A 15,766-nucleotide genomic window follows, 5' to 3' on the forward strand; every position below is an offset into this window, starting at 1 on the left:
ATACTCTGATATCAAAGAAATGGAGATAAAAACTTCACTTTGGCTGTGCATAATGACTTGCTTCCAAAGAATACAGTATGAAAAGGAATAGAAAACAATAACTTTTTAGAGGAGACAACTGAAAAAAAAAAAAAAAACTACCACAGTCAGGTGATCAAGTTTAACATCTACAGTGATAAAATTGATAGAAAGTGTCTTTTATATTATTTGATGAGAATAGTATATACCTTTCTGGTTTTCCAACTGCAACCCCATAACCCCAGTCTAATCATGAGAAAAACATGAGGCAATTATCAATCTGGGAATGTTCTCTAAAATACCTATTTAGTATGCTTCAAAACTGCGAAGGTCATGAAAAACAAGAAATGTCTGAGAAACTGTCAGAGTCTAAATAAGCCTAAGCAATAACTCCGATGAACATGGATACAAAATTCTCAGCAAAATACTATCAAGTCAAATTCAACAGCACACTAAAAAGATCACTCACCATGATCAAGTGGGGATTCATCCCAAGCAGGTAAAGATAGCTCAACATAAATCAATAAGTGGAATAGTTAACATCAACCTGACAGAAGACAAAAACTGTATGATCATTTCAATAAACACAGAAAAAAACATTTGATAAAATTCAACCTTTCTTCATGATAAAAATTCTCAATACTTTAGGTACAGAAGAAAAGTACTAGAATATAAAACTACACAAATAAGATCATACTGGAGAAAAGCTGAATGCTTTTTTTTTTTTGGTAACATCTAGGATAAAACAAGGATGCCCATTTTTACAACTTCTGTTCAACATTGTACTGGAAATTAGAGTAATAAAATAAAACCTATCCAATTTGAAAAGGAAAAGGTCAAATTGTTCCTATTTGTAGTTTACATGATTACAATGTAGAAAGTCCTAATGATTTCACCTAATCGTATTAGAATTAATAAATGAATTCAGTAAAGTTTCAGGCTATAAAACCAACATACAAAAATAACTAGTGTTCTGTTCATCAGTAGCAAACTGTCTTAAAAAATGAAGAAATCAATCTCATTTATAATAGCTATCAAAATTGAATAACTAGGAATAAATTTAACCAAGGGGGATAAACATCTCTAGGATTAAAGCTCTTAAAAATTGAAGAGAAAAACTGAAGACAAGTAAATAAGTTGAAAGATATTATGGGTTCATGGATTAGAAAAATCAATATTACCAAAATGTCCCAAAGGCATCTTCATATTTAATGTAAATTTTATCAAAATATCAATGTCATACTTAACTGAAATAGAAAAAAATCCTAAAATTCATATGAAGCAGAAAAAAAAAAATTAGCTAACTATCTTGAGCAAAAAGGATGAAGTTGGAAGTAACACACAAACTGTCTTCAAAATATACTACCAAGCTATAGTAACAAAAATAAAAGATACCATCATAAAATCATACCCATAGATCATTGGAATGTAATAAGGAACTCAGAAATAAACTCACAAACTTACAGCCACATGACTTTCAAAAAATGTGTCAAAAACCACATTTAGCCAAAGACCCTCTCTTTGGTAAATACTTATGAGAAAAATGGATATTGATAAGTAAAAGAATGAGACCAAGATTGCGGCTCAGAAGAATTCACAGTGTTTTAGCAGCTTTCCCAGAGTGAATTAAATAAGCCATTTTGCAGCAGTAGAGAAATTTCTCTACCAAAGTAGAGAAATTGGAGAGAAAGCTGGGTGATAGCTCAGTGAACTAGTATTCAGAGGAAAAAAAAAATGTTTCCTAGAATAGAAATCAATAAAATTAATGAAGCCAATGGAGGACAGGGGTATGTCAGGCATGCTATGGCTCAGTAGTGGAGGGGAAGGATTCCTTCCTCAAGAAGAAAGACACTTTTCCAGGAGCTTAAGGAAAACAGATGCTAATCAACATATCCACAAATGGAGCAGATCATAAATTCAAAAAAGCTAGGCTGTGTTTACCAGGGAAAAAGCCTGAAGTTCCTAGTTGGAGACAGAAATGGCAATCCCCAAGAGTTACCTAAATCTTCAGGGGTGATCAGAGCTAGGGAAGCACTAACATCTTGAAAGGACTTATTGAGCTGACTTGGAACTCATGCAGCTTACCACTGTTTTTCATTTTCTTCTTTTTTTCCGCCATGTTCACATTTTATTATCTCTTTATTTTTTTATTTCTTTAATTTTTTTTTTTGTTGGATACTTGCTTTTTGAATATACAAGGCCAAAACTCACATAGGCAATATTTTTCACTGAATCATTGGTGCCAAACAGCCCCTTTCTGAGCATAGAACACCCTTCTGGGCATGGCAGGTTGGGGAAGAATAAAGGGTGCTTCATTTGGAATCTGACAGTCTGATCTGTGAAATAGAGTGTGTCTGACAGGGGACAGGAATCTGGGTAGGAGGAGCGTAGATGCAATATCCCAAGCCCACCCCTCCCCAAGCTTAGCACAAGGACAAAAGGCACATTTCAAGCCAGATCAGTCTACAGAGAAAGAAGGTAAGCTTGTTGACCCAATGCCTTGACAGATTCCATTCTCACCCCAGGACAAGACAACAAAACCATTCTGAAAGAGAAAAACAGTTTACCCTTCCCACTCCCTGCAAAAAAAAGACTGGTTAGGCAAGATGGGTGTTTTAGTCAGCATTTTCACAGCTGTGACTGTGAAAAAAAGACCCCATTGGAACAACTGTAGAGGAGGAAAATTTTATTTGAGGGCTCACAGTTTCAGAAATCTTAGTTCGAAGAAGGCCGGCTCCATTTCTCAGGCCTCAAGGTGAGGTGGAACATCATGATGGAAGAGTGTAGCAGGGGGAACCAGCTCACCTGGTGGTGAGGAAGTAGAGAGAGAGAGAGTGAGAGACTCCATTTGTTGGATACAAATATATACCCCAAAGCCACAGCTCCATTTAACCACTTCCTCCAGCCACACCAGACCTGCCTCCAATTACCACTCAATTAATCCCATTAGGGATAAATTCACTGGTTAGGTTGAGGCTGTAATCCAATCACTTCTCCTCCAAACCTTCTTTCATTGTCTCACGTGTGAGCTTTGGGGGGACACCTCACATCCAAACCATAACAAGGGGATTGAAATCTGCATGCAATACTCAACCTGAAAAGTTTGGTTGACTTGGAGGAAGAGCTGAAATCAAAATAGATTTACATTTTAAGGTCTTCTTTACAGCTGGCAGTTTCTAAAAATGGAAACATCAGAATCAAAAGACTATTTTCAAAAACTTTTGCAACAATTAATCTGAACCTCTGAGTGATAAATAGCATATTAATTGATGTTAACTAATAACTAGTCTCTCTTACAACAACTGTTCCACATCAACCTAGTTTTCTGCACCTACTTCACTCTTCATATTTTAACCTCTGTCTCCTCACCCACTAACTTCTTTGCATTTTTCTTTTCTTTTTCTTTTCCCTCTCTTTATTTTTTATCCCATTTCAAATTCAACATGAAATTATTAGTATGTAGTCATTTTTGCCTATGTTATATTAGTCCTCACCCAATTCCTCCTCAGTTAATAGAATTATATAGATCTTTAGAAAATACATTTATAGTATATGTTAATATGTGATTTATTTTTAAACTACTGCTATTACTTGCACTCTGTCCTTTCAAAAAGTTGTTGGAGGTTGAAATTAACGTTTGGATGTCACTGAGCATCTATTGACACTAAGATACACTGACAGCACAGGAAAAATGCTCTCCTCATAAAAGAGAAAGAGAAATCCTTCTCAGCATATGTACAAGTCTAATACCTCTGAGAACATCAGAGAAGAGCAAATAAATCTACTCCCTCCACAGAACTTAAAATTCTCCAACAAAGGAACTCATGTTATTGAAAGGGATGAAATTCCAGAAAAAAAATTACAAAAAAAATATTGATTTTTAAAATGGTTACTGAGCAAAAAGAAGACCTAAAAAACAAAAAAAAGAAAGAAAGAATGAATAAGGAATATAAACACAGGAGATAAAAGATAATGTCAATAAGGGAGATTCTGAAAAGAAGTCAATCAGAACTCCTAGAAATGAAAGACAAAATAAATTAAATAGAAATTTTACCTGAAAACACCAACAGGTTAGATTATGTAGAAAACAGAACTTCAGACCCCGGAAGACAGGGTATATGAACCTTAACTCCTAGTAAATAATAAAGACAAAAATAGGACCATGACCAAAATATATAAGAACCCAGGGACAACATTAAGAAACTAAACATAAGAGTCACTAGAATTGAAGAAGGCATGGAAATGCACATTAATTATATTATGAATTTTTTCAATGAAATAACAGCAGAAAACTTTCCAAACTTTAAGAATGAGGACATCTGCAAAAAGACCACACAGAACACCAAATAGACAACAGCAGAAAATAACTTCCATAAGATACATTCTATCAAAATACCTAACACAGAGAACAAGGATAGAATATTAAAAGCCACAAGAGAAAATCAAGTCACAATTAAAGGAAAACAAGTAAGGCTGACTTCTGATCATTCAGCTCAGACTCTAAAATCCAGGAGGGCCTGGAATTAGATAATCCAAGCTCCAAAAGAGAGCAATTGCTAAACAAGATAGTTATATCCAGCAAAGCTATCATTCAGAATTGTAAAAAAAAAAAAAAAAAAAAATTCAGTATAAAGATAAATGAAAAGAATGCAAGACCACTTAGCCAACACTACAGAAAATGCTTGCAAAAATGTTCCAAACAGAAGAACCTTAGAACAAACCCCAGAGCTCTCAAATGGATAAAGCTCACTAGAAGAGCAATCAAGAAAATGTAAATTAGGAGCAAATTAAATATATGAAACAATCAAAATGGAAAGAAATAATGAACATTTCTCCACAATAACTTTGATGATAAATGATCTCAATTCTCCAATTAAAATATATAGAATGGCAGAATGGATTTTAAAACGTATCTAATTATAGCTGTTCTCAAGAGACACATAGGCAAAGATCCACAGGCTGAAAAAAGACATTCCATGCAACTAGCTCTTGAAATGAACAGAATATTCGTATTCAAAAAAAAGTTCAAGCAAACAGAAGAGAAAGCAATTTTACTAAATAAGGGTAGAGAGAACTCTCCAATAAGAATATATAATGATGAATCCTAGAACAAGGAGACTTGGCCGAATATTCCAGCTGTGCCTTCCTGGAGTGCAGGCCAACTGCACCACAGACAATAGCTCCACTCCCCTCCAGTCGGTATCCCTCCCTGGGCCAGGCTGGCACACTTGTCTTTTTCTTCCCAAATGGCCCTGCTCTGATGCCTACAGGTATCCACTGATTTAGAGAATATTGACACAGGATTTAATTCTAAAGCTAAGAGTCTTGTAACTATTAGGCCTGGGGTTTTACAAGAAATTGGAAATAGTTTCAACCAGAGCAGCACAAGTAGTGAAGAAAACTCAAAACTCCAATGTATCAGTTCAGCCCACCAAAGCAACAAATATCAACAAACAACTGAAACCTACTACTTCTGTGAAACTGCTACAGATGGAAATGTTGGCCTGAAAGGATCCTTCTCCAACACCTGAGGATGTTCCCATGGAGGAAGAGAGCCTCTACCAAGCGTTTCCTGATTCTTTGCTCTGCAAAATCAAAGACAAGCATAAAGAGGATTGGAAAAATCCTCAGCTCTACAGTGACTACATTAAGGATATCTACCAGTATCTAAAACAGCTTGAGGTTTTGTAATCCATTAACCACATTTCTTAGATGGAAGAGATATAAATGGACATATGCTATTCTGGTGGACTGGCTGGTTCAAGTCCACTCCAAGTTTAGGCGTCTGCAGGAAATCTGTACATGCACATTACTGTCATGGATTGATTTTCACAGGTTCAGCCAGTCTCCTGTTGGAAGCTTTTGTTGGTTGGGATTACAGGTCTGCTATTGGCTTCCAAGTACGAGGAGATGTTTTTTCCAAATATTGAAGATTTTGTTTACATCACAGACATGCTTATACTAGTTCTCAAATCCAAGAAATGGAAACTGTTTTTGAAAGAACTAAAGTTTGAGTTGGGTCGACCCTTGCCACCACACTCCTAAAAACCAGCATCAAAAGCTGGGGAAGTTGATGTTGAACAGCACACATGAGCCAAATATCTGATGGAGCTGACTCTTTCAATCAGGCAAGAGAAGGAAAAGAGAAGAAAAAGGAAAAGGAAATTTTAAAAGGATCTCAGAAAAATAGAGAGGAGACCAATAGAGTATAGGAGGGGGATAAAAGGGGAAAGAGGGAGTTAGGACATGAAGAACTACAGAGAAATAAAATCTACCGAATTATACTGTCTATGTATAAATACACCACAATGAATTCTGAGGAAGTTGGATGAATCGTGCCTACTAGTACTGAAATCAATAGGAATAATAAAAGGACTCGCACAGAATAGGTTTTAAACCAAATCCAAAATCCTCACTGTATTTTGGGAGAAAACTGAAAGGCAATTACTAACTGTATAATCAGAAGAAGTGATTTTTCACTGGAAAAATATTTTGTAATAGGTTATGAGAAGCATAGCATAAATTTTATAGAACTTTAGCTTCATTCTTCCAGGTCAGGAAATGCAGAAGGTCGGGGTGAGAAAAGAGCTCTGAGCAATACTGGTACTATAAGAGCATGGTCTTATAGACTTGGGACTAAATGAAAAACTTGTCATTCATGAGTTTGTGATTATTAGCAAAGTACAAGGCCATCTCATTTCCTCATCTAAAAAAAATGGAAATACTGTCTCAAAAGTGCCTGGTAAAGATTAAACAAAATAGTGTTGGACTCTTAATAAAATCTCAAAAAAAAAGTTTACATCCTACATTCTCTTCCTCATCTTATACTTCCTAATCTATCTAGTGGGAGTTTGATTGTAGTCCTATATAGAAAAATTTAGAATATAAAATATTTTGATAATGCATTAACTAGCCTTACCAGTTAAGAAGGTTCATATTAGACTTAATTTATGATCAATGAAGAACTTCTGTTAGGTCATAAATTAGCTTCTTGTTTTTCTTTGTACACTGTCTTAGGCATCAGGAGAAGAGGGTGCCGTGAGTCTCAATGCCATGTATGAAGGATAAGCAAATATCTTTCCAGGGTGCCACTTTGCTAAAAGCCTGCCATATGTCCATGATGCACTGAAGCATTAACAGCACATCTCATTTTATATCCCCACTTGACAAGCACAACTTAAAGCAAGAATGAGTTTGCACTAAGTATGCTTGTCTAATTCCCATTACTGCTAATTATGTGCACACAGCAGGAAGGCCACATCTCTTCAAAATAAGACTTATTTTTCAAGAGATAGAGTACAAAAGTCAGTAAGCTTTCAAAATAGAAAGTGATTTAAGACATTTATTAACATTTATATGCCTGCAAATAGTGTATTTTAGATCTTAACTACAATTCAGTTGTGGCCACATACCCTATATGAGCTTTCAAAAAATAAAAATTTTTACCCTAATGCCTAGCAAGACCTAGTGGCAATTTGTCTTCATAAAGAACCCTGGCAATGCTATTTTCTGAATTGCAAAGTAGAAAAATTGTCTCAAGGCTAAGTTGCATCAGTAAAAGGAATGAAACACACAAAAGTAAAAACCTCCCTATATCTCTTTATTTGAGTTCTATTAAACTAGAGTGTGCCATTTTAAAAAGGAAATGAGAAAATTTTCAACCAGTTTTTCAGGTGATTTTCAATTTTGATCTTTCTGATTATATAAGGAAATACTCATAAAATGTTTTGGGCATAACAATACAATATAAGACATTATAGGATATACTATATAAACACTTTTTTCAATGCAATTTCCCCAGGATATTTATGATGTAATCAAAGGTTAAAACCTAACATTTTTTCAGTCATTCACTATGGAGTACCTATTATCAAGGTTTTTAAGATTATAGGACTTCAGAGAGAAAGTATATTATTATGATATTGTCCAAGATGCAGAGGCTTACATTATTGCTATAGTAAAGAAAATTGAGAATACTCTTTTATTAAAATCTGCCTATATTTCTATGAGAAATCATTTTCTGATGGAATATTCAATAAAAAAACAAAATTCCTTTTTACATCACAATAAAAATAGCAAAATGAATCAAAATTCAAAGCTTGGAGAAAAACAGAGTTTACACTTATCTTCTTTATCCCTAGTTGACAGAATGTATATTGTTACTTTCATCCAAATCCCAATCCAACTCAGTATCTCTGAAGATTGATTGCTACTATTGTGCCTTTTGCCAAAAGATCTCTCATCAGATTTCCAACCTGTGAAAAGTCTTGAGATTTTATAGTTTGAGTCTTTCCACCTTAAATTTTATTGGTCAGAAGTGTTTGAAGCATTTTATGGAAGAGAAACCTTATGTATACCCTATGCTTACTTTAAAGTGTATTTTTATAAATGGATGTTCTCTATCCAATGAAGTGGAATCATCATATTCAGTTCACATACAAGTTACTGTAAGTGCCTCAGAGGAGAGAGCAGAGACCCATGATTAAATAAGTTCATGCATGGCAAGAATTGAACCATTTGCTTCTCTAATCTTATCCTATTCTCAAATTACACCCAATTTTATCTGTGTCATCTTCAAAATGGAAAAATAGCAAAAACAAAAATCACAGGTTATTGTCTTATTTAGATGGTTAAGTCTTTTTATTGTTGTCAACACATGGGCCTAGAAGTCTCAACTGAAAAGCAGGGTTTTTATGAGTATAAAACTGACCCCCCAAACAGCAATTGTAGTAGTGAGCAACACATTATTTGACTGCCACATATCCTCTCCAACTAAGCTTCAAAAGCTCCTCCAAGCTAAATTTATGCTTCAAGAGGATAGAGACAAATATCCTGAAAATGATAAAATACCTACTTCTCCTCTGCTTCAAAACAATCACTCTGTTCAGTTCTCAAAATATCAAAATAAAGTGCATTTTTTAAGCCAGGTTTAGGACTAGTCCTAGAACACTGTCCAGGAAAAATGTACATGTTCAATGGTGTAATGAAATTGGCCAAACTATCTCATGTATAGAACAGACCATAATGAATTTCACCTTTATGTATATCTATAAAGCACTAATTTTTAAAAAACTGTAAATAGATAGACGGAAGACCAATAGAGTAGAGGGAAGAAAATAGAAGGAGGGAGGAGGGGAAGGAAAGGGAAAGTACTGGTGATTAATTGGAGCAAATTATCTTCCATTTTTGTATAATATGTAAAAATGAACCCCAATATCATGTACAACTGTATGTACTAATAAAAAATGCATTTACTAAACTTCCACAATTGAAGATAAAATGTGAACATGCCAACTCTATTCATGTTGATGGATAAACAGATAAAGACTTCCAAGAACAAACAAAAGAGCAATTGTGAACTAATAAGGCATTTCATAAGTTGAATAAATGCAAAATAATTTTTAAGAGGCTTGGAATTGGTTCAACCTGGTTGGTTACTCTAGGCATAATTAGGATTGGTTGATCCTTTATTCTTTTTAAGTGAATTGGATGAATACTTGAAAGTTGACGAGGGGTACAAATCAAGCTTCTGGAAACAGAATAAATAAGTAGTTATAAATGTGTGTGGAAGTGCCTGGTTAAAGGGGACTCAATGACCTAGCTGTAGCCTGGTCCTTTGACTCACAGGAGAGAACCAATAGGTAGTCATTAGGCTGCTATCAAAGTGGCAGGAGTCACAACATCAACTGTTGTTTGTTGCATATTTCTTCCTTACCTCTTCAACAATCCTACACTGTTAACAGTAGAAAAACAAACAAACAAATAGGAAAAAGCTTTAAAAATGTGATTTCTCCACATAGCTAATTGACAATCCTTTCAAATCAGCACATTTGAAGGAAAACATAGATTTTTCTCTATACTTATATTACATAAAATGTTCACAAGATTGCTCATTACACTGATCAGTATTATGATTTCCTTTAAAAATAAGCATTTATTAGCTGAAATTTATAAATCACATTCACATGTCTATAAGCAAAAACTTCTTTTCCAAGAGTTCCCTAATTCTGACACAGAAACCAAACAAATTTTCATTCCAAGCCTCAGATTGACTTTTGCCATTTCATTTACCCTAACCAGTAAGCCTAGCTCTCCTTTTACCATCACAGGAGATCCTTTCCTTCAGTTTCCTCTTAGGTCCAGTAAACCCTCCCCCTTGCCATTCAAATACATTATGTGCATTCCTAAGGGAGTAAAATTTACATGTCCTACTGCTGGTTATATCCTCTGTTCAGATGGCTTCAACAGTTCTCAAATACCACAAATAAAGTTCAGGTACCATGGGAAGGATAAGAGAAAGACATCCAAGTCTATGACCAGATCTGACCTCAGCCTTTGACACAATCTTTCCCATTGCTCCTCTTCAAATTGTGCTATGCTCTAAACAGTTAGATTCCCACCTCAGACTGTACTGCAAGCCCTTCTTTGCAGCCTGCATGATATTCACTTTCTAAGGTGCTTCTTTCTCTTCCTCAGACTCCTCAACTCTTTTGTAAATTATTTACTTGCCAATTCTGGCTTACCTTCTTCAGATCTCTGCTCAGATTCTATCTCCTCTGGAAATGGAAAAACTCCTTCACTGAAAGTTCAGACCAGATAAAGACCTTTGTTCCACACTCTCCTGGAATGTATGCTTCTTCCTTATACTGTTCTTAGCATAGGTGACAGATGAAACATTCACATAATTATTTGTCTAATTCTGCTTCTGCCTCAAGGCAGCAAACATCATGAGGGAAAAGAAATGAATTTATTTATTTTTCCTGTATTCCTAATACTTGGGAAGGCAATAGCCATTTCTCCTTCTTACCTTTTCTGTGCAATTTCACAGAGAGTGGTTCTCAAACAGACTGTGCATGGTGTCACAATGATGTGTAGATGTCTTATCTGTAGCCTTCATGCTTTATTTACCTGCTTCTTTCTGGCAGCACATTGCACAAATATGTGCAGTTAGTGTGTGGAAATGTTTGTATAATCTAGTTGAATTTAAAAAAGCATTAAATAAATACTTTTTCATGTTGAAAATTCACATCTAAAAAACCAATCTCTGCCAGATTGGGATTATTAGCTCTGACTTCAGATAATTAGTATAAATTTCTATCCAAGAGATAATAAATGAAGGGATCTTTTTTCTTCAATTTCATTAAAGTGAAAGTCTTAAACCCTGAACTTCTCTATTGATTCTGAATACATTTATTTTTATTGTGGTGTATACCTTATAGTCACTTTTCATTTACATACCTCAAATTCCTTTCAACATTTTCTTTTTCGTCTACATGTTATCGATGACTTCAAACAGAAATATGTCAGTATGCTAAAGGTCAGGTTTTTTTCCAAAAACATTAAATGTTTACTATACCTTTGGTTCTCCTTCTTTGTCAAATGCATCCTACCAGCTTATGCTGAGGATTGACAATGTGCCAATAGTTCCTGAATTTCCATAGCAGCTCCAGAATTACTACATGGAATAGAGTATCATGCTTGGATCTAACTCAGAGACATGTATATAATTCCATAGTAAATATGCTGTTTTTATTTAAACTCTTATGTCCATCTGTAGTGACATAGAACAAAGTTGATAGAGATTATGGGGAACATACTTTCTCACCACCATCAGTTGATGGTACCGCTAGCAAGGTCAAGAAAATCTAGTATTACTATAATATTAGAGGCAAGTTTTTCTCTTGTTCAAAAAGTGAAAAATAGGCAGCCATTTTTATTCTTCTCCTGTCAACAGCCTTATAAAAAAGATAGAATATTTACTTATAAGGAACTGGATGTTCTATTGATTTGGGTCAAAATGGTAAATTATACAAAGTCCAAATTTAAAGTAATTTTATTAACACTTAATTAAGTAGCATCCAAGTGTGTAAAGCATGATCTACTAAAGTAAAAATCTTACAACTATCTTCACTTACAAATTAACAAATGTCTATTTCTTTTATCAGGAGAGGCAACACTTCCTGACCTGGCTCAATAAATATTACACAGTAAATCATTTATAAAATACATGCTTCCTTTCATTCTTGCCCACCTAATAAAAACATTTGTAAGAGAAAACAGATTAGTCAGTTCAGAGAGAGAAGAGCTGAGTAGAGATCTAGCACATGTCCTATCCATAGAGATTGTCTTTTGTCCTTCACCTCCTTCTCCAATCTGATTTCTCAAAGCAGTATTTTTAAATTAGGGTATTTTACTAGTAGTCAAACATTTTTTTTTAATTTCATGTACATTTTTAAATAATGTAAAATATTACACATAAGCACATTCTGAATATCTGATTTATATGTGAGTGATGCTCATCATTTCAGACCTGTCAAATGTTTCTATTCTAACATATAGAGACTCAATAATTCACTTTAATTGTTGAGTCTAATGACAACTGCACAGATTTTAACTTAACCCCTTAAGTTCCATTGTCCCAGATTTGGGGATAACTACACAAACTTAAACTGAGCAACAAATATATCACTTACATTAAGTTTTGAAATAAAAATTTTAGGGTTCTATACTTTTGAAAAAGTAGGTGAATGATTAGAGGGTTTCAAAAATATATAAGCATATAAATATATACATATGAAAATGTATGTAAAGGATTTATAAATTCTAGCTTATGATTTACAACCTATTTTAATGAGCCTGTATCAATTTTGTTTAAATAGTTGCAGAATTGAAAACTTGGATTTAATGGATTAATACATTAATAATTTTTTCATGCAGATTAAGGTTAGATGGATGTCAATGAGCTGATCACGTTTTAAACACTGGTTACAAAGCTGTTTCGGTGAAGAAACATAGAGGACATTTTGAGCTATTCCTGAGCATATGGTGGAACAGGCATGCCAAACTTAAAAGAACCTGCCTTGTAACAGTTGGTTTCATATTTATATTTTGAGCAATGATTCAGTTTCAGCAAACAACATCATCTGTTGCAGAAAATCAATGTTTTTAAATAAAATTTTATGTTCTCTTTTAGTTTGGGTTGCATTTTATTCATAAGATTGTTTTGGAGGTTATGGAAGGGTAGAAACTATGGGAAACTACACCCCATCCCCAAATACCAGTTGACAGGATCTTTGGGCAGGACAACAGAAACACAGGGTTAACTGTTTTAGATGTAATTTTTCATGTTGTTTTAAATGAACTAATGAAAAGTGATATCACTGTTTTTTTTTCCCTTCCATATTCAGCAGCCTTATAATAAGGGATAGTACACTGATGAATAAGCCAAGAACACTTCCACATTTTAAAATATTGACAATAATGACAGATAAAATAATTTAAAATTTCATTGAGAAGGAATGTGCCATTTCTTTTTTAAATACAAGAGGACATGAATTTCTGAATTTTGATAAACACTGTACTCATTTGCTCAGTATTTTCCCCATTCTTTCAGGAATAGCAACCCACTCTTCTCTTGAAAACTGCTCCCCTAATTCCATGTGGTTCTAACAGAACTACAAATCATGATGGTGCTACTTTCCTTACCCAAGGTATAAGCACATGACTCACATTAGAGCAGATCTCTCCCAGAAATATGAATATTGAGTGGAGACACATAAAGGTAGAGGGTAGATGGAAATGAGTTATTTCCAAAGAAAATGACTAATCCTGAGATACCTGGAACTACAATGGGTTTTTGTTCTTTTCTGAATCTATGTTTATTCTGTCATTTTATAAGTAATGCACTATCCTTCCTGTAAATCTCCACCTTTTTTGCTTAATTTAATCAAAGTCAGTTTCTGTTGGTTGCCACCAAGAGTCCCAATTCACACACTGATTTAAACAAAATAACCCAACCTCACACAAAATTCAAAGAAGATCAAAAACACTCAAGAGCTTACAAAAGGATAAGGAAAACACAGCAAGAATGTATAACATTTCCATCCTTTCTGTGACTGATATGTTTTAGATTCACTTATTAATTAAAACTAACATTCAGCTCTACACAGTATCACACCTAACTGAACATTTCTTGAAAGCAGGAAATAATTCTTATTCAGGTAGTATCTCCAACTTCTCACAGATCACTCAGCACAGATGATAGGTAGTCAATGAGTAGACTCTAAAACATTTCAGCTCCAAGGTAAACAGTTATAACTATGTAAATAAACAAACAGTTTTAAAAATTCATGGAATTTATAAAACAAGTGATTCTTCCAATTTTCAGATCTATTGTTCTTATGGTTTTTAGTCAGTTTAATTACAATGTAGGCATTTACATAAGCATGATTATGCTATTTGTAGTCAACTCACTGTTGAAGTTTTATTTTAATGACTGCAGAAGTTAAAGAAAAACATGAACATCATTACCATCACAGCAGTTATAATTGAGTTTTGAATAACAAGTGAAAAGTCTTCAAGAATATTATTTAAAATGAGTTTATCATATGCATTTTTCTCTTGATATGTATTAATACCCAATGGTTTATTGCTTAAAAATTACGATGTAACAGAAATGTCAATACTGATGATATCACTGAACTTAATTTAAAAATCCATTTTAATGGAATTCTATTTCACGTATTCTTTACTATCAATGTAGTAAAATCATGAATATGTCATTTAAAACCTAGAAAGAAACCACTTATCAGGAGACTTTTAAGTATTTGTTATTTTTTGGAACTTTGTACCACAGCAAATACAGAAGAAATACCATTCCTACTGATGTTTGTTTGTTTCTTTTTATCATTCATCTATATTTTATTTTCTAATTGGAAAAGAACATGTTTTTGTGGTCTAAGCCAGAAATGCACTATTTCCAATATTTTGAAGATGCATGTATATGGAAATTAATAGTGTGTCATGCTTGTAATACCAGCGGCTCAGGAAGATGAGACAGGAAGATTGCAAGTTCCAGGCCAGCTTCAGCAATTTAGCAAAGCCCTATGCAACTGAATGAGATCCTGTTTCAAAATATAAATAAATAAATAAATAAATAAATAAATAAATAAATAAATAAATAGGGCTGGGGATTGTCACAAGCTGCTCATGAGTTGCAAGTGGGTCACCACACACAGAAGCCTTGTGAATAGAGACACCTGGTCTCTGGGAATAACCAGTGGACATTTACTCTGGTCAATTGCCCAAGGACAATGTGAATCTCTTTCCCCGTCTGCTGGCCTGCTTAGTACCTAAGATGGGTGTGACCTCCAAGATGTCAATCAACCTGCTGACTGCCAGACACCACAAAGCAAGATTCAGCCCTGAAAACCTTATCTCTGCCTTTGATGTACCTCCTAAGTCACCAGAGCCCTTTTCCCTTTGTCTAGTTCCAGAACCCACGTGGGCTAGATCTATCAGGGGCTTCGAATTTTGTAAATATATTTCTGAGAATCTGTGTTTTGTTACTTATTAATTATCTGAGATTGTAAGTTTTAGGGTAACTTGGATTCCCCTGGACAAAGAAGAACCCCTTATTGAGACACTTGGCGGTCCTCCTCCCTGCAAAAGGGGATGAAGTTCAATTCACAGTACAAAAAAGAGAAAGAGTGAGAGAGAGAGAGGGAGAGGTAGGACCTTATTTTTTACTATGATTATAAATAGAAAAAAAAAAGAATAGCTAAGAATTTGAGAATTTCTAAATTTGTTCTTCTTTATCAAAGTAATTAATACTGTGGTGAACAGTGTTCTAAAAGTTAGGTAGGCTTTATAAATTCTTAAATAATAATGATAATGTATATGGAGGAAAAATAGGAGACAGTACAAAAACAAATGGTGAGGAGTAAAAATTTGTTCCCATGATGTAGGC

General features: G+C 34.2%; 1 pseudogene; it reads left to right on the forward strand.

The window, feature by feature from the left end:
• Positions 1–5,264: 5,264 nt before the first annotated feature.
• Positions 5,265–6,189, forward strand: LOC143400383 (G2/mitotic-specific cyclin-B2 pseudogene; annotated as a pseudogene).
• Positions 6,190–15,766: the final 9,577 nt, after the last annotated feature.

The sequence above is a fragment of the Callospermophilus lateralis genome, chromosome 5, assembly GCF_048772815.1.
Source record: "Callospermophilus lateralis isolate mCalLat2 chromosome 5, mCalLat2.hap1, whole genome shotgun sequence".
Taxonomy (NCBI): Eukaryota; Metazoa; Chordata; class Mammalia; order Rodentia; family Sciuridae; genus Callospermophilus; species Callospermophilus lateralis.